Source organism: Hypanus sabinus, chromosome 29 (assembly GCF_030144855.1).
Source record: "Hypanus sabinus isolate sHypSab1 chromosome 29, sHypSab1.hap1, whole genome shotgun sequence".
Lineage (NCBI taxonomy): Eukaryota > Metazoa > Chordata > Chondrichthyes > Myliobatiformes > Dasyatidae > Hypanus > Hypanus sabinus.
In genome coordinates this window covers 42,540,242-42,562,270 of record NC_082734.1, presented here as the reverse complement: position 1 = coordinate 42,562,270, position 22,029 = coordinate 42,540,242, and positions in this window count along the sequence as shown.

Sequence of the window (22,029 nt, the reverse complement as noted above, 5' to 3'; positions counted from 1 at the left end):
GAACCCCGGGCTCCTGCCTTCCTGCCTGAATCCCGGGCTGCTGCCTGCCTGCCTTCCTGCCTGAACCCCGGGCTCCTGCCTGCCTGCCTTCCTGCCTGAACCCCGGGCTCCTGCCTGCCTGCCTGCCAGCCTGCCTGAACCCCGGGCTCCTGCCTTCCTGCCTGAACCCCGGGCTCCTGCCTTCCTGCCTGAACCCCGGGCTCCTGCCTTCCTGCCTGAACCCCGGGCTCCTGCCTGCCTGCCTGAACCCCGGGCTCCTGCCTTCCTGCCTGAATCCCGGGCTCCTGCCTTCCTGCCTGAACCCCGGTCTCCTGCCTTCCTGCCTGAACCCCGGGCTCCAGCCTGCCTGCCTGCCTGAACCCCGGGCTCCTGCCTTCCTGCCTGAACCCCGGGCTCCTGCCTGCCTGCCTTCCTGCCTGAACCCCGGGCTCCTGCCTTCCTGCCTGATCCCCGGGCTCCTGCCTTCCTGCCTGAACCCCGGGCTCCTGCCTGCCTGCCTGCCAGCCTGAACCCCGGGCTCCTGCCTGCCTGCCTAAACCCCGGGCTCCTGCCTTCCTGCCTGAACCCCGGGCTCCTGCCTTCCTGCCTGATCCCCGGGCTCCTGCCTTCCTGCCTGAACCCCGGGCTCCTGCCTGCCTGCCTGCCAGCCTGAACCCCGGGCTCCTGCCTGCCTGCCTAAACCCCGGGCTCCTGCCTTCCTGCCTGAACCCCGGGCTGCTGCCTGCCTGCCTTCGTGCCTGAACCCCGGGCTCCTGCCTGCCTGCCTGCCTGCCTGAACCCCGGGCTCCTGCCTTCCTGCCTGAACCCCGGGCTGCTGCCTGCCTGACTTCCTGCCTGAACCCCGGGCTCCTGCCTGCCTGCCTGCCTGCCTGAACCCCGGGCTCCTGCCTTCCTGCCTGAACCCCGGCTCCTGTCTTCCTGCCTGAACCCCGGGCTCCTGCCTGCCTGCCTGCCTGCCTGCCTGAACCACGGGCTCCTGCCTGCCTGCCTTCCTGCCTGAACCCCGGGCTCCTGCCTTCCTGCCTGAACCCCGGGCTCCTGCCTGCCTGCCTGCCTGCCTGAACCCCGGGCTCCTGCCTTCCTGCCTGAACCCCGGGCTCCTGCCTTCCTGCCTGAACCCCGGGCTCCTGCCTTCCTGCCTGAATCCCGGGCTGCTGCCTGCCTGCCTTCCTGCCTGAACCCCGGGCTCCTGCCTGCCTGCCTTCCTGCCTGAACCCCGGGCTCCTGCCTGCCTGCCTGCCAGCCTGCCTGAACCCCGGGCTCCTGCCTTCCTGCCTGAACCCCGGGCTCCTGCCTTCCTGCCTGAACCCCGGGCTCCTGCCTTCCTGCCTGAACCCCGGGCTCCTGACTTCCTGCCTGAACCCCGGGCTCCTGCCTTCCTGCCTGAACACCGGCTCCTGTCTTCCTGCCTGAACCCCGGGCTCCTGCCTGCCTGCCTGCCTGCCTGCCTGAACCCCGGGCTCCTGCCTGCCCGCTTGCCTGAACCCCGGGCTCCTGCCTACCTGCCTGAACCCCGGGCTCCTGCCTGCCTGCCTGAACCCCGGGCTCCTGCCTGCCTGCCTGAACACCGGGCTCCTGCCTGCCTGCCTTAACCCCGGGCTCCTGCCTGCCTGCCTGAACTTCGGGCTCCTGCCTGCCTGCCTGAACCCCGGGCTCCTGCCTTCCTGCCTGAACCCCGGGCTCCTGCCTGCCTACCTTCCTGCCTGAACCCCGGGCTCCTGCCTGCCTGCCTGAACCCCGGGCTCCTGCCTGCCGGCCTGAACCCCGGGCTCCTCCCTTCCTGCCTGAACCCCGGGCTCCTGCCTTCCTGCCTGAACCCCGGGCTCCTGCCTGCCTGCCTGCCTGCGTGAACCCCGGGCTCCTGCCTTCCTGCCTGAACCCCGGGCTCCTGCCTTCCTGCCTGAACCCCGGGCTCCTGCCTTCCTGCCTGAACCCCGGGCTCCTGCCTTCCTGCCTGAACCCCGGGCTCCTGCCTGCCTGCCTGAACCCCGGGCTCCTGCCTGCCTGCCTGAACCCCGGTCTCCTGCCTTCCTGCCTGAACCCCGGGCTCCTGCCTGCCTTCCTGCCTGAACCCCGGGCTCCTGCCTTCCTGCCTGATCCCCGGGCTCCTGCCTTCCTGCCTGAACCCCGGGCTCCTGCCTGCCTGCCTGCCAGCCTGAACCCCGGGCTCCTGCCTGCCTGCCTAAACCCCGGGCTCCTGCCTTCCTGCCTGAACCCCGGGCTGCTGCCTGCCTGCCTTCCTGCCTGAACCCCGGGCTCCTGCCTGCCTGCCTGCCTGCCTGAACCCCGGGCTCCTGCCTTCCTGCCTGAACCCCGGGCTGCTGCCTGCCTGCCTTCCTGCCTGAACCCGGGCTCCTGCCTGCCTGCCTGCCTGCCTGAACCCCGGGCTCCTGCCTTCCTGCCTGAACCCCGGCTCCTGTCTTCCTGCCTGAACCCCGGGCTCCTGCCTGCCTGCCTGCCTGCCTGCCTGAACCACGGGCTCCTGCCTGCCTGCCTTCCTGCCTGAACCCCGGGCTCCTGCCTTCCTGCCTGAACCCCGGGCTCCTGCCTGCCTGCCTGCCTGCCTGAACCCCGGGCTCCTGCCTTCCTGCCTGAACCCCGGGCTCCTGCCTTCCTGCCTGAATCCCGGGCTGCTGCCTGCCTGCCTTCCTGCCTGAACCCCGGGCTCCTGCCTTCCTGCCTGAACCCCGGGCTCCTGCCTTCCTGCCTGAACCCCGGGCTCCTGCCTGCCTGCCTGAACCCCGGGCTCCTGCCTTCCTGCCTGAACCCCGGGCTCCTGCCTTCCTGCCTGAACCCCGGGCTCCTGCCTGCCTGCCTGAACCCCGGGCTCCTGCCTTCCTGCCTGAACCCCGGGCTGCTGCCTGCCTGAACCCCGGGCTCCTGCCTGCCTGCCTGCCTGCCTGAACCCCGGGCTCCTGCCTTCCTGCCTGAACCCCGGGCTGCTGCCTGCCTGCCTTCCTGCCTGAACCCCGGGCTCCTGCCTGCCTGCCTGCCTGCATGAACCCCGGGCTCCTGCCTTCCTGTCTGAACCCCGGGCTCCTGCCTTCCTGCCTGAACCCCGGGCTCCTGCCTTCCTGCCTGAACCCCGGGCTCCTGCCTTCCTGCCTGAACCCCGGGCTGCTGCCTGCCTTCCTTCCTGCCTGAACCCCGGGCTCCTGCCTGCCTGCCTGCCAGCCTGCCTGAACCCCGGGCTCCTGCCTTCCTGCCTGAACCCCGGCTCCTGCCTTCCTGCCTGAACGCCGGGCTGCTGCCTGCCTGCCTTCCTGCCTGAACACCGGGCTCCTGCCTGCCTGCCTTCCTGCCTGAACCCCGGGCTCCTGCCTGCCTGCCTGCCTGCCTGAACCCTGGGCTCCTGCCTGCCTGCCTGCCTGAACCCCGGGCTCCTGCCTGCCTGCTTGCATGAACCCCGGGCTCCTGCCTGCCTGCCTGAACCCCGGGCTCCTGCCTGCCTGCCTGCCTGAACACCGGGCTCCTGCCTGCCTGCCTGAACCCCGGGCTCCTGCCTGCCTGCCTGAACTTCGGGCTCCTGCCTGCCTGCCTGAACCCCGGGCTCCTGCCTTCCTGCCTGAACCCCGGGCTCCTGCCTGCCTACCTTCCTGCCTGAACCCCGGGCTCCTGCCTGCCTGCCTGAACCCCGGGCTCCTGCCTTCCTGCCTGAACCCCGGGCTCCTGCCTGCCTGCCTGCCAGCCTGCCTGAACCCCGGGCTCCTGCCTGCCTGCCTGCCATCCTGCCTGAACCCCGGGCTCCTGCCTTCCTGCCTGAACCCCGGGCTCCTGCCTTCCTGCCTGAACGCCGGGCTGCTGCCTGCCTGCCTTCCTGCCTGAACACCGGGCTCCTGCCTGCCTGCCTTCCTGCCTGAACCCCGCGCTCCTGCCTGCCTGCCTGCCTGCCTGAACCCCGGGCTCCTGCCTTCCTGCCTGAACCCCGGGCTCCTGCCTTCCTGCCTGAACCCCGGGCTCCTGCCTGCCTGCCTGAACCCCGGGCTCCTGCCTTCCTGCCTGAACCCCGGGCTCCTGCCTTCCTGCCTGAACCCCGGGCTCCTGCCTGCCTGCCTGAACCCGGGCTCCTGCCTTCCTGCCTGAACCCCGGGCTGCTGCCTGCCTGCCTGCCTGCCTGAACCCCGGGCTCCTGCGTTCCTGCCTGAACCCCGGGCTGCTGCCTGCCTGCCTTCCTGCCTGAACCCCGGGCTCCTGCCTGCCTGCCTGCCTGCCTGAACCCCGGGCTCCTGCCTTCCTGCCTGAACCCCGGGCTCCTGCCTTCCTGCCTGAACCCCGGGCTCCTGCCTTCCTGCCTGAACCCCGGGCTCCTCCCTTCCTGCCTGAACCCCGGGCTGCTGCCTGCCTTCCTTCCTGCCTGAACCCCGGGCTCCTGCCTGCCTGCCTGCCAGCCTGCCTGAACCCCGGGCTCCTGCCTGCCTGCCTGAACCCCGGGCTCCTGCCTTCCTGCCTGAACGCCGGGCTGCTGCCTGCCTGCCTTCCTGCCTGAACTCCGGGCTCCTGCCTGCCTGCCTTCCTGCCTGAACCCCGGGCTCCTGCCTGCCTGCCTGCCTGCCTGAACCCTGGGCTCCTGCCTGCCTGCCTGCCTGAACCCCGGGCTCCTGCCTTCCTGCCTGAACCCCGGGCTCCTGCCTTCCTGCCTGAACCCCGGGCTCCTGCCTGCCTGCCTGAACCCCGGGCTCCTGCCTTCCTGCCTGAACCCCGGGCTGCTGCCTGCCTGCCTTCCTGCCTGAACCCCGGGCTCCTGCCTGCCTGCCTGCCTGAACCCCGGGCTCCTGCCTGCCTGCTTGCCTGAACCCCGGGCTCCTGCCTGCCTGCCTGAACCCCGGGCTCCTGCCTGCCTGCCTGAACACCGGGCTCCTGCCTGCCTGCCTGAACCCCGGGCTCCTGCCTGCCTGCCTGAACTTCGGGCTCCTGCCTGCCTGCCTGAACCCCGGGCTCCTGCCTTCCTGCCTGAACCCCGGGCTCCTGCCTGCCTACCTTCCTGCCTGAACCCCGGGCTCCTGCCTGCCTGCCTGCCTGCCTGAACCCCGGGCTCCTGCCTGCCTGCCTGAACCCCGGGCTCCTGCCTGCCGGCCTGAACCCCGGGCTCCTGCCTTCCTGCCTGAACCCCGGGCTCCTGCCTTCCTGCCTGAACCCCGGGCTCCTGCCTGCCTGCCTGCCTGAACCCGGGCTCCTGCCTTCCTGCCTGAACCCCGGGCTGCTGCCTGCCTGCCTTAGTGCCTGAACCCCGGGCTCCTGCCTGCCTGCCTGAACCCCGGGCTCCTGCCTGCCTGCCTGAACTTCGGGCTCCTGCCTGCCTGCCTGAACCCCGGGCTCCTGCCTTCCTGCCTGAACCCCGGGCTCCTGCCTGCCTACCTTCCTGCCTGAACCCCGGGCTCCTGCCTGCCTGCCTGAACCCCGGGCTCCTGCCTGCCGGCCTGAACCCCGGGCTCCTGCCTTCCTGCCTGAACCCCGGGCTCCTGCCTGCCTGCCTGCAAGCCTGCCTGAACCCCGGGCTCCTGCCTGCCTGCCTGCCAGCCTGCCTGAACCCCGGGCTCCTGCCTTCCTGCCTGAACCCCGGGCTCCTGCCTTCCTGCCTGAACGCCGGGCTGCTGCCTGCCTGCCTTCCTGCCTGAACACCGGGCTCCTGCCTGCCTGCCTTCCTGCCTGAACCCCGGGCTCCTGCCTGCCTGCCTGCCTGCCTGAACCCTGGGCTCCTGCCTGCCTGCCTGCCTGAACCCCGGGCTCCTGCCTGCCTGCTTGCCTGAACCCCGGGCTCCTGCCTGCCTGCCTGAACCCCGGGCTCCTGCCTGCCTGCCTGAACACCGGGCTCCTGCCTGCCTGCCTGAACCCCGGGCTCCTGCCTGCCTGCCTGAACTTCGGGCTCCTGCCTGCCTGCCTGAACCCCGGGCTCCTGCCTTCCTGCCTGAACCCCGGGCTCCTGCCTGCCTACCTTCCTGCCTGAACCCCGGGCTCCTGCCTGCCTGCCTGCCTGCCTGAACCCCGGGCTCCTGCCTGCCTGCCTGAACCCCGGGCTCCTGCCTGCCGGCCTGAACCCCGGGCTCCTGCCTTCCAGCCTGAACCCCGGGCTCCTGCCTTCCTGCCTGAACCCCGGGCTCCTGCCTGCCTGCCTGCCTGCCTTTACCCAGTGCTCCTGCCTTCCTGCCTGAACCCCGGGCTCCTGCCTTCCTGCCTGAACCCCGGGCTCCTGCCTGCCTGCCTGCCTGCCTTTACCCCGGGCTCCTGCCTGCCTGCCTGAACCCCGGGCTCCTGCCTGCCTGCCTGAACCCCGGGCTCCTGCCTGCCTGCCTGAACCCGGGCTCCTGCCTTCCTGCCTGAACCCCGGGCTGCTGCCTGCCTGCCTTAGTGCCTGAACCCCGGGCTCCTGCCTGCCTGCCTGAACCCCGGGCTCCTGCCTGCCTGCCTGAACTTCGGGCTCCTGCCTGCCTGCCTGAACCCCGGGCTCCTGCCTTCCTGCCTGAACCCCGGGCTCCTGCCTGCCTACCTTCCTGCCTGAACCCCGGGCTCCTGCCTGCCTGCCTGAACCCCGGGCTCCTGCCTGCCGGCCTGAACCCCGGGCTCCTGCCTTCCTGCCTGAACCCCGGGCTCCTGCCTGCCTGCCTGCAAGCCTGCCTGAACCCCGGGCTCCTGCCTGCCTGCCTGCCAGCCTGCCTGAACCCCGGGCTCCTGCCTTCCTGCCTGAACCCCGGGCTCCTGCCTTCCTGCCTGAACGCCGGGTTGCTGCCTGCCTGCCTTCCTGCCTGAACACCGGGCTCCTGCCTGCCTGCCTTCCTGCCTGAACCCCGGGCTCCTGCCTTCCTGCCTGAACCCCGGTCTCCTGCCTTCCTGCCTGAACCCCGGGCTCCAGCCTGCCTGCCTGCCTGAACCCCGGGCTCCTGCCTTCCTGCCTGAACCCCGGGCTCCTGCCTGCCTGCCTGCCTGCCTTTACCCCGGGCTCCTGCCTGCCTGCCTGAACCCCGGGCTCCTGCCTGCCTGCCTGAACCCCGGGCTCCTGCCTGCCTGCCTGAACCCGGGCTCCTGCCTTCCTGCCTGAACCCCGGGCTGCTGCCTGCCTGCCTTAGTGCCTGAACCCCGGGCTCCTGCCTGCCTGCCTGAACCCCGGGCTCCTGCCTGCCTGCCTGAACTTCGGGCTCCTGCCTGCCTGCCTGAACCCCGGGCTCCTGCCTTCCTGCCTGAACCCCGGGCTCCTGCCTGCCTACCTTCCTGCCTGAACCCCGGGCTCCTGCCTGCCTGCCTGAACCCCGGGCTCCTGCCTGCCGGCCTGAACCCCGGGCTCCTGCCTTCCTGCCTGAACCCCGGGCTCCTGCCTGCCTGCCTGCAAGCCTGCCTGAACCCCGGGCTCCTGCCTGCCTGCCTGCCAGCCTGCCTGAACCCCGGGCTCCTGCCTTCCTGCCTGAACCCCGGGCTCCTGCCTTCCTGCCTGAACGCCGGGCTGCTGCCTGCCTGCCTTCCTGCCTGAACACCGGGCTCCTGCCTGCCTGCCTTCCTGCCTGAACCCCGGGCTCCTGCCTTCCTGCCTGAACCCCGGTCTCCTGCCTTCCTGCCTGAACCCCGGGCTCCAGCCTGCCTGCCTGCCTGAACCCCGGGCTCCTGCCTTCCTGCCTGAACCCCGGGCTCCTGCCTGCCTGCCTTCCTGCCTGAACCCCGGGCTCCTGCCTTCCTGCCTGATCCCCGGGCTCCTGCCTTCCTGCCTGAACCCCGGGCTCCTGCCTGCCTGCCTGCCAGCCTGAACCCCGGGCTCCTGCCTGCCTGCCTAAACCCCGGGCTCCTGCCTTCCTGCCTGAACCCCGGGCTCCTGCCTTCCTGCCTGATCCCCGGGCTCCTGCCTTCCTGCCTGAACCCCGGGCTCCTGCCTGCCTGCCTGCCAGCCTGAACCCCGGGCTCCTGCCTGCCTGCCTAAACCCCGGGCTCCTGCCTTCCTGCCTGAACCCCGGGCTCCTGCCTGCCTGCCTGCAAGCCTGCCTGAACCCCGGGCTCCTGCCTGCCTGCCTGCCAGCCTGCCTGAACCCCGGGCTCCTGCCTTCCTGCCTGAACCCCGGGCTCCTGCCTTCCTGCCTGAACGCCGGGCTGCTGCCTGCCTGCCTTCCTGCCTGAACACCGGGCTCCTGCCTGCCTGCCTTCCTGCCTGAACCCCGGGCTCCTGCCTGCCTGCCTGCCTGCCTGAACCCTGGGCTCCTGCCTGCCTGCCTGCCTGAACCCCGGGCTCCTGCCTGCCTGCTTGCCTGAACCCCGGGCTCCTGCCTGCCTGCCTGAACCCCGGGCTCCTGCCTGCCTGCCTGAACACCGGGCTCCTGCCTGCCTGCCTGAACCCCGGGCTCCTGCCTGCCTGCCTGAACTTCGGGCTCCTGCCTGCCTGCCTGAACCCCGGGCTCCTGCCTTCCTGCCTGAACCCCGGGCTCCTGCCTGCCTACCTTCCTGCCTGAACCCCGGGCTCCTGCCTGCCTGCCTGCCTGCCTGAACCCCGGGCTCCTGCCTGCCTGCCTGAACCCCGGGCTCCTGCCTGCCGGCCTGAACCCCGGGCTCCTGCCTTCCTGCCTGAACCCCGGGCTCCTGCCTTCCTGCCTGAACCCCGGGCTCCTGCCTGCCTGCCTGCCTGCCTTTACCCAGTGCTCCTGCCTTCCTGCCTGAACCCCGGGCTCCTGCCTTCCTGCCTGAACCCCGGGCTCCTGCCTGCCTGCCTGCCTGCCTTTACCCCGGGCTCCTGCCTGCCTGCCTGAACCCCGGGCTCCTGCCTGCCTGCCTGAACCCCGGGCTCCTGCCTGCCTGCCTGAACCCGGGCTCCTGCCTTCCTGCCTGAACCCCGGGCTGCTGCCTGCCTGCCTTAGTGCCTGAACCCCGGGCTCCTGCCTGCCTGCCTGAACCCCGGGCTCCTGCCTGCCTGCCTGAACTTCGGGCTCCTGCCTGCCTGCCTGAACCCCGGGCTCCTGCCTTCCTGCCTGAACCCCGGGCTCCTGCCTGCCTACCTTCCTGCCTGAACCCCGGGCTCCTGCCTGCCTGCCTGAACCCCGGGCTCCTGCCTGCCGGCCTGAACCCCGGGCTCCTGCCTTCCTGCCTGAACCCCGGGCTCCTGCCTGCCTGCCTGCAAGCCTGCCTGAACCCCGGGCTCCTGCCTGCCTGCCTGCCAGCCTGCCTGAACCCCGGGCTCCTGCCTTCCTGCCTGAACCCCGGGCTCCTGCCTTCCTGCCTGAACGCCGGGCTGCTGCCTGCCTGCCTTCCTGCCTGAACACCGGGCTCCTGCCTGCCTGCCTTCCTGCCTGAACCCCGGGCTCCTGCCTTCCTGCCTGAACCCCGGTCTCCTGCCTTCCTGCCTGAACCCCGGGCTCCAGCCTGCCTGCCTGCCTGAACCCCGGGCTCCTGCCTTCCTGCCTGAACCCCGGGCTCCTGCCTGCCTACCTTCCTGCCTGAACCCCGGGCTCCTGCCTGCCTGCCTGAACCCCGGGCTCCTGCCTGCCGGCCTGAACCCCGGGCTCCTGCCTTCCTGCCTGAACCCCGGGCTCCTGCCTGCCTGCCTGCAAGCCTGCCTGAACCCCGGGCTCCTGCCTGCCTGCCTGCCAGCCTGCCTGAACCCCGGGCTCCTGCCTTCCTGCCTGAACCCCGGGCTCCTGCCTTCCTGCCTGAACGCCGGGCTGCTGCCTGCCTGCCTTCCTGCCTGAACACCGGGCTCCTGCCTGCCTGCCTTCCTGCCTGAACCCCGGGCTCCTGCCTTCCTGCCTGAACCCCGGTCTCCTGCCTTCCTGCCTGAACCCCGGGCTCCAGCCTGCCTGCCTGCCTGAACCCCGGGCTCCTGCCTTCCTGCCTGAACCCCGGGCTCCTGCCTGCCTGCCTTCCTGCCTGAACCCCGGGCTCCTGCCTTCCTGCCTGATCCCCGGGCTCCTGCCTTCCTGCCTGAACCCCGGGCTCCTGCCTGCCTGCCTGCCAGCCTGAACCCCGGGCTCCTGCCTGCCTGCCTAAACCCCGGGCTCCTGCCTTCCTGCCTGAACCCCGGGCTCCTGCCTTCCTGCCTGATCCCCGGGCTCCTGCCTTCCTGCCTGAACCCCGGGCTCCTGCCTGCCTGCCTGCCTGCCTTTACCCCGGGCTCCTGCCTGCCTGCCTGAACCCCGGGCTCCTGCCTGCCTGCCTGAACCCCGGGCTCCTGCCTGCCTGCCTGAACCCGGGCTCCTGCCTTCCTGCCTGAACCCCGGGCTGCTGCCTGCCTGCCTTAGTGCCTGAACCCCGGGCTCCTGCCTGCCTGCCTGAACCCCGGGCTCCTGCCTGCCTGCCTGAACTTCGGGCTCCTGCCTGCCTGCCTGAACCCCGGGCTCCTGCCTTCCTGCCTGAACCCCGGGCTCCTGCCTGCCTACCTTCCTGCCTGAACCCCGGGCTCCTGCCTGCCTGCCTGAACCCCGGGCTCCTGCCTGCCGGCCTGAACCCCGGGCTCCTGCCTTCCTGCCTGAACCCCGGGCTCCTGCCTGCCTGCCTGCAAGCCTGCCTGAACCCCGGGCTCCTGCCTGCCTGCCTGCCAGCCTGCCTGAACCCCGGGCTCCTGCCTTCCTGCCTGAACCCCGGGCTCCTGCCTTCCTGCCTGAACGCCGGGCTGCTGCCTGCCTGCCTTCCTGCCTGAACACCGGGCTCCTGCCTGCCTGCCTTCCTGCCTGAACCCCGGGCTCCTGCCTTCCTGCCTGAACCCCGGTCTCCTGCCTTCCTGCCTGAACCCCGGGCTCCAGCCTGCCTGCCTGCCTGAACCCCGGGCTCCTGCCTTCCTGCCTGAACCCCGGGCTCCTGCCTGCCTGCCTGCCTGCCTTTACCCCGGGCTCCTGCCTGCCTGCCTGAACCCCGGGCTCCTGCCTGCCTGCCTGAACCCCGGGCTCCTGCCTGCCTGCCTGAACCCGGGCTCCTGCCTTCCTGCCTGAACCCCGGGCTGCTGCCTGCCTGCCTTAGTGCCTGAACCCCGGGCTCCTGCCTGCCTGCCTGAACCCCGGGCTCCTGCCTGCCTGCCTGAACTTCGGGCTCCTGCCTGCCTGCCTGCAAGCCTGCCTGAACCCCGGGCTCCTGCCTTCCTGCCTGAACCCCGGGCTCCTGCCTGCCTGCCTTCCTGCCTGAACCCCGGGCTCCTGCCTTCCTGCCTGAACCCCGGGCTCCTGCCTTCCTGCCTGAACCCCGGGCTCCTGCCTGCCTGCCTGAACCCCGGGCTCCTGCCTTCCTGCCTGAACCCCGGGCTCCTGCCTTCCTGCCTGAACCCCGGGCTCCTGCCTGCCTGCCTGAACCCCGGGCTCCTGCCTTCCTGCCTGAACCCCGGGCTCCTGCCTTCCTGCCTGAACCCCGGGCTCCTGCCTTCCTGCCTGAACCCCGGGCTCCTGCCTGCCTGCCTGAACCCCGGGCTCCTGCCTTCCTGCCTGAACCCCGGGCTCCTGCCTTCCTGCCTGAACCCCGGGCTCCTGCCTGCCTGCCTGAACCCCGGGCTCCTGCCTTCCTGCCTGAACCCCGGGCTGCTGCCTGCCTGAACCCCGGGCTCCTGCCTGCCTGCCTGCCTGCCTGAACCCCGGGCTCCTGCCTTCCTGCCTGAACCCCGGGCTGCTGCCTGCCTGCCTTCCTGCCTGAACCCCGGGCTCCTGCCTGCCTGCCTGCCTGCATGAACCCCGGGCTCCTGCCTGCCTGCCTGCAAGCCTGCCTGAACCCCGGGCTCCTGCCTGCCTGCCTGCCAGCCTGCCTGAACCCCGGGCTCCTGCCTTCCTGCCTGAACCCCGGGCTCCTGCCTTCCTGCCTGAACGCCGGGCTGCTGCCTGCCTGCCTTCCTGCCTGAACACCGGGCTCCTGCCTGCCTGCCTTCCTGCCTGAACCCCGGGCTCCTGCCTTCCTGCCTGAACCCCGGTCTCCTGCCTTCCTGCCTGAACCCCGGGCTCCAGCCTGCCTGCCTGCCTGAACCCCGGGCTCCTGCCTTCCTGCCTGAACCCCGGGCTCCTGCCTGCCTGCCTTCCTGCCTGAACCCCGGGCTCCTGCCTTCCTGCCTGATCCCCGGGCTCCTGCCTTCCTGCCTGAACCCCGGGCTCCTGCCTGCCTACCTTCCTGCCTGAACCCCGGGCTCCTGCCTGCCTGCCTGAACCCCGGGCTCCTGCCTGCCGGCCTGAACCCCGGGCTCCTGCCTTCCTGCCTGAACCCCGGGCTCCTGCCTGCCTGCCTGCAAGCCTGCCTGAACCCCGGGCTCCTGCCTGCCTGCCTGCCAGCCTGCCTGAACCCCGGGCTCCTGCCTTCCTGCCTGAACCCCGGGCTCCTGCCTTCCTGCCTGAACGCCGGGCTGCTGCCTGCCTGCCTTCCTGCCTGAACACCGGGCTCCTGCCTGCCTGCCTTCCTGCCTGAACCCCGGGCTCCTGCCTTCCTGCCTGAACCCCGGTCTCCTGCCTTCCTGCCTGAACCCCGGGCTCCAGCCTGCCTGCCTGCCTGAACCCCGGGCTCCTGCCTTCCTGCCTGAACCCCGGGCTCCTGCCTGCCTACCTTCCTGCCTGAACCCCGGGCTCCTGCCTGCCTGCCTGAACCCCGGGCTCCTGCCTGCCGGCCTGAACCCCGGGCTCCTGCCTTCCTGCCTGAACCCCGGGCTCCTGCCTGCCTGCCTGCAAGCCTGCCTGAACCCCGGGCTCCTGCCTGCCTGCCTGCCAGCCTGCCTGAACCCCGGGCTCCTGCCTTCCTGCCTGAACCCCGGGCTCCTGCCTTCCTGCCTGAACGCCGGGCTGCTGCCTGCCTGCCTTCCTGCCTGAACACCGGGCTCCTGCCTGCCTGCCTTCCTGCCTGAACCCCGGGCTCCTGCCTTCCTGCCTGAACCCCGGTCTCCTGCCTTCCTGCCTGAACCCCGGGCTCCAGCCTGCCTGCCTGCCTGAACCCCGGGCTCCTGCCTTCCTGCCTGAACCCCGGGCTCCTGCCTGCCTGCCTTCCTGCCTGAACCCCGGGCTCCTGCCTTCCTGCCTGATCCCCGGGCTCCTGCCTTCCTGCCTGAACCCCGGGCTCCTGCCTGCCTGCCTGCCAGCCTGAACCCCGGGCTCCTGCCTGCCTGCCTAAACCCCGGGCTCCTGCCTTCCTGCCTGAACCCCGGGCTCCTGCCTTCCTGCCTGATCCCCGGGCTCCTGCCTTCCTGCCTGAACCCCGGGCTCCTGCCTGCCTGCCTGCCTGCCTTTACCCCGGGCTCCTGCCTGCCTGCCTGAACCCCGGGCTCCTGCCTGCCTGCCTGAACCCCGGGCTCCTGCCTTCCTGCCTGAACCCCGGGCTCCTGCCTTCCTGCCTGAACGCCGGGCTGCTGCCTGCCTGCCTTCCTGCCTGAACACCGGGCTCCTGCCTGCCTGCCTTCCTGCCTGAACCCCGGGCTCCTGCCTTCCTGCCTGAACCCCGGTCTCCTGCCTTCCTGCCTGAACCCCGGGCTCCAGCCTGCCTGCCTGCCTGAACCCCGGGCTCCTGCCTTCCTGCCTGAACCCCGGGCTCCTGCCTGCCTACCTTCCTGCCTGAACCCCGGGCTCCTGCCTGCCTGCCTGAACCCCGGGCTCCTGCCTGCCGGCCTGAACCCCGGGCTCCTGCCTTCCTGCCTGAACCCCGGGCTCCTGCCTGCCTGCCTGCAAGCCTGCCTGAACCCCGGGCTCCTGCCTGCCTGCCTGCCAGCCTGCCTGAACCCCGGGCTCCTGCCTTCCTGCCTGAACCCCGGGCTCCTGCCTTCCTGCCTGAACGCCGGGCTGCTGCCTGCCTGCCTTCCTGCCTGAACACCGGGCTCCTGCCTGCCTGCCTTCCTGCCTGAACCCCGGGCTCCTGCCTTCCTGCCTGAACCCCGGTCTCCTGCCTTCCTGCCTGAACCCCGGGCTCCAGCCTGCCTGCCTGCCTGAACCCCGGGCTCCTGCCTTCCTGCCTGAACCCCGGGCTCCTGCCTGCCTGCCTTCCTGCCTGAACCCCGGGCTCCTGCCTTCCTGCCTGATCCCCGGGCTCCTGCCTTCCTGCCTGAACCCCGGGCTCCTGCCTGCCTGCCTGCCAGCCTGAACCCCGGGCTCCTGCCTGCCTGCCTAAACCCCGGGCTCCTGCCTTCCTGCCTGAACCCCGGGCTCCTGCCTTCCTGCCTGATCCCCGGGCTCCTGCCTTCCTGCCTGAACCCCGGGCTCCTGCCTGCCTGCCTGCCTGCCTTTACCCCGGGCTCCTGCCTGCCTGCCTGAACCCCGGGCTCCTGCCTGCCTGCCTGAACCCCGGGCTCCTGCCTGCCTGCCTGAACCCGGGCTCCTGCCTTCCTGCCTGAACCCCGGGCTGCTGCCTGCCTGCCTTAGTGCCTGAACCCCGGGCTCCTGCCTGCCTGCCTGAACCCCGGGCTCCTGCCTTCCTGCCTGAACCCCGGTCTCCTGCCTTCCTGCCTGAACCCCGGGCTCCAGCCTGCCTGCCTGCCTGAACCCCGGGCTCCTGCCTTCCTGCCTGAACCCCGGGCTCCTGCCTGCCTGCCTGCCTGCCTTTACCCCGGGCTCCTGCCTGCCTGCCTGAACCCCGGGCTCCTGCCTGCCTGCCTGAACCCCGGGCTCCTGCCTGCCTGCCTGAACCCGGGCTCCTGCCTTCCTGCCTGAACCCCGGGCTGCTGCCTGCCTGCCTTAGTGCCTGAACCCCGGGCTCCTGCCTGCCTGCCTGAACCCCGGGCTCCTGCCTGCCTGCCTGAACTTCGGGCTCCTGCCTGCCTGCCTGCAAGCCTGCCTGAACCCCGGGCTCCTGCCTTCCTGCCTGAACCCCGGGCTCCTGCCTGCCTGCCTTCCTGCCTGAACCCCGGGCTCCTGCCTTCCTGCCTGAACCCCGGGCTCCTGCCTTCCTGCCTGAACCCCGGGCTCCTGCCTGCCTGCCTGAACCCCGGGCTCCTGCCTTCCTGCCTGAACCCCGGGCTCCTGCCTTCCTGCCTGAACCCCGGGCTCCTGCCTGCCTGCCTGAACCCCGGGCTCCTGCCTGCCGGCCTGAACCCCGGGCTCCTGCCTTCCTGCCTGAACCCCGGGCTCCTGCCTGCCTGCCTGCAAGCCTGCCTGAACCCCGGGCTCCTGCCTGCCTGCCTGCCAGCCTGCCTGAACCCCGGGCTCCTGCCTTCCTGCCTGAACCCCGGGCTCCTGCCTTCCTGCCTGAACGCCGGGCTGCTGCCTGCCTGCCTTCCTGCCTGAACACCGGGCTCCTGCCTGCCTGCCTTCCTGCCTGAACCCCGGGCTCCTGCCTTCCTGCCTGAACCCCGGTCTCCTGCCTTCCTGCCTGAACCCCGGGCTCCAGCCTGCCTGCCTGCCTGAACCCCGGGCTCCTGCCTTCCTGCCTGAACCCCGGGCTCCTGCCTGCCTGCCTTCCTGCCTGAACCCCGGGCTCCTGCCTTCCTGCCTGATCCCCGGGCTCCTGCCTTCCTGCCTGAACCCCGGGCTCCTGCCTGCCTGCCTGCCAGCCTGAACCCCGGGCTCCTGCCTGCCTGCCTAAACCCCGGGCTCCTGCCTTCCTGCCTGAACCCCGGGCTCCTGCCTTCCTGCCTGATCCCCGGGCTCCTGCCTTCCTGCCTGAACCCCGGGCTCCTGCCTGCCTGCCTGCCAGCCTGAACCCCGGGCTCCTGCCTGCCTGCCTAAACCCCGGGCTCCTGCCTTCCTGCCTGAACCCCGGGCTGCTGCCTGCCTGCCTTCGTGCCTGAACCCCGGGCTCCTGCCTGCCTGCCTGCCTGCCTGAACCCCGGGCTCCTGCCTTCCTGCCTGAACCCCGGGCTGCTGCCTGCCTGACTTCCTGCCTGAACCCCGGGCTCCTGCCTGCCTGCCTGCCTGCCTGAACCCCGGGCTCCTGCCTTCCTGCCTGAACCCCGGCTCCTGTCTTCCTGCCTGAACCCCGGGCTCCTGCCTGCCTGCCTGCCTGCCTGCCTGAACCACGGGCTCCTGCCTGCCTGCCTTCCTGCCTGAACCCCGGGCTCCTGCCTTCCTGCCTGAACCCCGGGCTCCTGCCTGCCTGCCTGCCTGCCTGAACCCCGGGCTCCTGCCTTCCTGCCTGAACCCCGGGCTCCTGCCTTCCTGCCTGAACCCCGGGCTCCTGCCTTCCTGCCTGAATCCCGGGCTGCTGCCTGCCTGCCTTCCTGCCTGAACCCCGGGCTCCTGCCTGCCTGCCTTCCTGCCTGAACCCCGGGCTCCTGCCTGCCTGCCTGCCAGCCTGCCTGAACCCCGGGCTCCTGCCTTCCTGCCTGAACCCCGGGCTCCTGCCTTCCTGCCTGAACCCCGGGCTCCTGCCTTCCTGCCTGAACCCCGGGCTCCTGACTTCCTGCCTGAACCCCGGGCTCCTGCCTTCCTGCCTGAACACCGGCTCCTGTCTTCCTGCCTGAACCCCGGGCTCCTGCCTGCCTGCCTGCCTGCCTGCCTGAACCCCGGGCTCCTGCCTGCCCGCTTGCCTGAACCCCGGGCTCCTGCCTACCTGCCTGAACCCCGGGCTCCTGCCTGCCTGCCTGAACCCCGGGCTCCTGCCTGCCTGCCTGAACACCGGGCTCCTGCCTGCCTGCCTTAACCCCGGGCTCCTGCCTGCCTGCCTGAACTTCGGGCTCCTGCCTGCCTGCCTGAACCCCGGGCTCCTGCCTTCCTGCCTGAACCCCGGGCTCCTGCCTGCCTACCTTCCTGCCTGAACCCCGGGCTCCTGCCTGCCTGCCTGAACCCCGGGCTCCTGCCTGCCGGCCTGAACCCCGGGCTCCTCCCTTCCTGCCTGAACCCCGGGCTCCTGCCTTCCTGCCTGAACCCCGGGCTCCTGCCTGCCTGCCTGCCTGCGTGAACCCCGGGCTCCTGCCTTCCTGCCTGAACCCCGGGCTCCTGCCTTCCTGCCTGAACCCCGGGCTCCTGCCTTCCTGCCTGAACCCCGGGCTCCTGCCTTCCTGCCTGAACCCCGGGCTCCTGCCTGCCTGCCTGAACCCCGGGCTCCTGCCTGCCTGCCTGAACCCCGGTCTCCTGCCTTCCTGCCTGAACCCCGGGCTCCTGCCTGCCTTCCTGCCTGAACCCCGGGCTCCTGCCTTCCTGCCTGATCCCCGGGCTCCTGCCTTCCTGCCTGAACCCCGGGCTCCTGCCTGCCTGCCTGCCAGCCTGAACCCCGGGCTCCTGCCTGCCTGCCTAAACCCCGGGCTCCTGCCTTCCTGCCTGAACCCCGGGCTGCTGCCTGCCTGCCTTCCTGCCTGAACCCCGGGCTCCTGCCTGCCTGCCTGCCTGCCTGAACCCCGGGCTCCTGCCTTCCTGCCTGAACCCCGGGCTGCTGCCTGCCTGCCTTCCTGCCTGAACCCGGGCTCCTGCCTGCCTGCCTGCCTGCCTGAACCCCGGGCTCCTGCCTTCCTGCCTGAACCCCGGCTCCTGTCTTCCTGCCTGAACCCCGGGCTCCTGCCTGCCTGCCTGCCTGCCTGCCTGAACCACGGGCTCCTGCCTGCCTGCCTTCCTGCCTGAACCCCGGGCTCCTGCCTTCCTGCCTGAACCCCGGGCTCCTGCCTGCCTGCCTGCCTGCCTGAACCCCGGGCTCCTGCCTTCCTGCCTGAACCCCGGGCTCCTGCCTTCCTGCCTGAATCCCGGGCTGCTGCCTGCCTGCCTTCCTGCCTGAACCCCGGGCTCCTGCCTTCCTGCCTGAACCCCGGGCTCCTGCCTTCCTGCCTGAACCCCGGGCTCCTGCCTGCCTGCCTGAACCCCGGGCTCCTGCCTTCCTGCCTGAACCCCGGGCTCCTGCCTTCCTGCCTGAACCCCGGGCTCCTGCCTGCCTGCCTGAACCCCGGGCTCCTGCCTTCCTGCCTGAACCCCGGGCTGCTGCCTGCCTGAACCCCGGGCTCCTGCCTGCCTGCCTGCCTGCCTGAACCCCGGGCTCCTGCCTTCCTGCCTGAACCCCGGGCTGCTGCCTGCCTGCCTTCCTGCCTGAACCCCGGGCTCCTGCCTGCCTGCCTAAACCCCGGGCTCCTGCCTTCCTGCCTGAACCCCGGGCTGCTGCCTGCCTGCCTTCGTGCCTGAACCCCGGGCTCCTGCCTGCCTGCCTGCCTGCCTGAACCCCGGGCTCCTGCCTTCCTGCCTGAACCCCGGGCTCCTGCCTGCCTGCCTGCAAGCCTGCCTGAACCCCGGGCTCCTGCCTGCCTGCCTGCCAGCCTGCCTGAACCCCGGGCTCCTGCCTTCCTGCCTGAACCCCGGGCTCCTGCCTTCCTGCCTGAACGCCGGGCTGCTGCCTGCCTGCCTTCCTGCCTGAACACCGGGCTCCTGCCTGCCTGCCTTCCTGCCTGAACCCCGGGCTCCTGCCTTCCTGCCTGAACCCCGGTCTCCTGCCTTCCTGCCTGAACCCCGGGCTCCAGCCTGCCTGCCTGCCTGAACCCCGGGCTCCTGCCTTCCTGCCTGAACCCCGGGCTCCTGCCTGCCTGCCTTCCTGCCTGAACCCCGGGCTCCTGCCTTCCTGCCTGAACCCCGGGCTCCTGCCTTCCTGCCTGAACCCCGGGCTCCTGCCTGCCTGCCTGCAAGCCTGCCTGAACCCCGGGCTCCTGCCTGCCTGCCTGCCAGCCTGCCTGAACCCCGGGCTCCTGCCTTCCTGCCTGAACCCCGGGCTCCTGCCTTCCTGCCTGAACGCCGGGCTGCTGCCTGCCTGCCTTCCTGCCTGAACACCGGGCTCCTGCCTGCCTGCCTTCCTGCCTGAACCCCGGGCTCCTGCCTTCCTGCCTGAACCCCGGTCTCCTGCCTTCCTGCCTGAACCCCGGGCTCCAGCCTGCCTGCCTGCCTGAACCCCGGGCTCCTGCCTTCCTGCCTGAACCCCGGGCTCCTGCCTGCCTGCCTTCCTGCCTGAACCCCGGGCTCCTGCCTTCCTGCCTGATCCCCGGGCTCCTGCCTTCCTGCCTGAACCCCGGGCTCCTGCCTGCCTGCCTGCCAGCCTGAACCCCGGGCTCCTGCCTGCCTGCCTAAACCCCGGGCTCCTGCCTTCCTGCCTGAACCCCGGGCTCCTGCCTTCCTGCCTGATCCCCGGGCTCCTGCCTTCCTGCCTGAACCCCGGGCTCCTGCCTGCCTGCCTGCCTGCCTTTACCCCGGGCTCCTGCCTGCCTGCCTGAACCCCGGGCTCCTGCCTGCCTGCCTGAACCCCGGGCTCCTGCCTGCCTGCCTGAACCCGGGCTCCTGCCTTCCTGCCTGAACCCCGGGCTGCTGCCTGCCTGCCTTAGTGCCTGAACCCCGGGCTCCTGCCTGCCTGCCTGAACCCCGGGCTCCTGCCTTCCTGCCTGAACCCCGGTCTCCTGCCTTCCTGCCTGAACGCCGGGCTGCTGCCTGCCTGCCTTCCTGCCTGAACACCGGGCTCCTGCCTGCCTGCCTTCCTGCCTGAACCCCGGGCTCCTGCCTTCCTGCCTGAACCCCGGGCTCCTGCCTGCCTGCCTGCCTGCGTGAACCCCGGGCTCCTGCCTTCCTGCCTGAACCCCGGGCTCCTGCCTTCCTGCCTGAACCCCGGGCTCCTGCCTTCCTGCCTGAACCCCGGGCTCCTGCCTTCCTGCCTGAACCCCGGGCTCCTGCCTGCCTGCCTGAACCCCGGGCTCCTGCCTTCCTGCCTGAACCCCGGGCTCCTGCCTGCCTGCCTTCCTGCCTGAACCCCGGGCTCCTGCCTTCCTGCCTGAACCCCGGGCTCCTGCCTTCCTGCCTGAACCCCGGGCTCCTGCCTGCCTGCCTGCAAGCCTGCCTGAACCCCGGGCTCCTGCCTGCCTGCCTGCCAGCCTGCCTGAACCCCGGGCTCCTGCCTTCCTGCCTGAACCCCGGGCTCCTGCCTTCCTGCCTGAACGCCGGGCTGCTGCCTGCCTGCCTTCCTGCCTGAACACCGGGCTCCTGCCTGCCTGCCTTCCTGCCTGAACCCCGGGCTCCTGCCTTCCTGCCTGAACCCCGGTCTCCTGCCTTCCTGCCTGAACCCCGGGCTCCAGCCTGCCTGCCTGCCTGAACCCCGGGCTCCTGCCTTCCTGCCTGAACCCCGGGCTCCTGCCTGCCTGCCTTCCTGCCTGAACCCCGGGCTCCTGCCTTCCTGCCTGATCCCCGGGCTCCTGCCTTCCTGCCTGAACCCCGGGCTCCTGCCTGCCTGCCTGCCAGCCTGAACCCCGGGCTCCTGCCTGCCTGCCTAAACCCCGGGCTCCTGCCTTCCTGCCTGAACCCCGGGCTCCTGCCTTCCTGCCTGATCCCCGGGCTCCTGCCTTCCTGCCTGAACCCCGGGCTCCTGCCTGCCTGCCTGCCTGCCTTTACCCCGGGCTCCTGCCTGCCTGCCTGAACCCCGGGCTCCTGCCTGCCTGCCTGAACCCCGGGCTCCTGCCTGCCTGCCTGAACCCGGGCTCCTGCCTTCCTGCCTGAACCCCGGGCTGCTGCCTGCCTGCCTTAGTGCCTGAACCCCGGGCTCCTGCCTGCCTGCCTGAACCCCGGGCTCCTGCCTTCCTGCCTGAACCCCGGTCTCCTGCCTTCCTGCCTGAACGCCGGGCTGCTGCCTGCCTGCCTTCCTGCCTGAACACCGGGCTCCTGCCTGCCTGCCTTCCTGCCTGAACCCCGGGCTCCTGCCTTCCTGCCTGAACCCCGGGCTCCTGCCTGCCTGCCTGCCTGCGTGAACCCCGGGCTCCTGCCTTCCTGCCTGAACCCCGGGCTCCTGCCTTCCTGCCTGAACCCCGGGCTCCTGCCTTCCTGCCTGAACCCCGGGCTCCTGCCTTCCTGCCTGAACCCCGGGCTCCTGCCTGCCTGCCTGCCTGCCTGAACCCCGGGCTCCTGCCTTCCTGCCTGAACCCCGGGCTGCTGCCTGCCTGACTTCCTGCCTGAACCCCGGGCTCCTGCCTGCCTGCCTGCCTGCCTGAACCCCGGGCTCCTGCCTTCCTGCCTGAACCCCGGCTCCTGTCTTCCTGCCTGAACCCCGGGCTCCTGCCTGCCTGCCTGCCTGCCTGCCTGAACCACGGGCTCCTGCCTGCCTGCCTTCCTGCCTGAACCCCGGGCTCCTGCCTTCCTGCCTGAACCCCGGGCTCCTGCCTGCCTGCCTGCCTGCCTGAACCCCGGGCTCCTGCCTTCCTGCCTGAACCCCGGGCTCCTGCCTTCCTGCCTGAACCCCGGGCTCCTGCCTTCCTGCCTGAATCCCGGGCTGCTGCCTGCCTGCCTTCCTGCCTGAACCCCGGGCTCCTGCCTGCCTGCCTTCCTGCCTGAACCCCGGGCTCCTGCCTGCCTGCCTGCCAGCCTGCCTGAACCCCGGGCTCCTGCCTTCCTGCCTGAACCCCGGGCTCCTGCCTTCCTGCCTGAACCCCGGGCTCCTGCCTTCCTGCCTGAACCCCGGGCTCCTGACTTCCTGCCTGAACCCCGGGCTCCTGCCTTCCTGCCTGAACACCGGCTCCTGTCTTCCTGCCTGAACCCCGGGCTCCTGCCTGCCTGCCTGCCTGCCTGCCTGAACCCCGGGCTCCTGCCTGCCCGCTTGCCTGAACCCCGGGCTCCTGCCTACCTGCCTGAACCCCGGGCTCCTGCCTGCCTGCCTGAACCCCGGGCTCCTGCCTGCCTGCCTGAACACCGGGCTCCTGCCTGCCTGCCTTAACCCCGGGCTCCTGCCTGCCTGCCTGAACTTCGGGCTCCTGCCTGCCTGCCTGAACCCCGGGCTCCTGCCTTCCTGCCTGAACCCCGGGCTCCTGCCTGCCTACCTTCCTGCCTGAACCCCGGGCTCCTGCCTGCCTGCCTGAACCCCGGGCTCCTGCCTGCCGGCCTGAACCCCGGGCTCCTCCCTTCCTGCCTGAACCCCGGGCTCCTGCCTTCCTGCCTGAACCCCGGGCTCCTGCCTGCCTGCCTGCCTGCGTGAACCCCGGGCTCCTGCCTTCCTGCCTGAACCCCGGGCTCCTGCCTTCCTGCCTGAACCCCGGGCTCCTGCCTTCCTGCCTGAACCCCGGGCTCCTGCCTTCCTGCCTGAACCCCGGGCTCCTGCCTGCCTGCCTGAACCCCGGGCTCCTGCCTGCCTGCCTGAACCCCGGTCTCCTGCCTTCCTGCCTGAACCCCGGGCTCCTGCCTGCCTTCCTGCCTGAACCCCGGGCTCCTGCCTTCCTGCCTGATCCCCGGGCTCCTGCCTTCCTGCCTGAACCCCGGG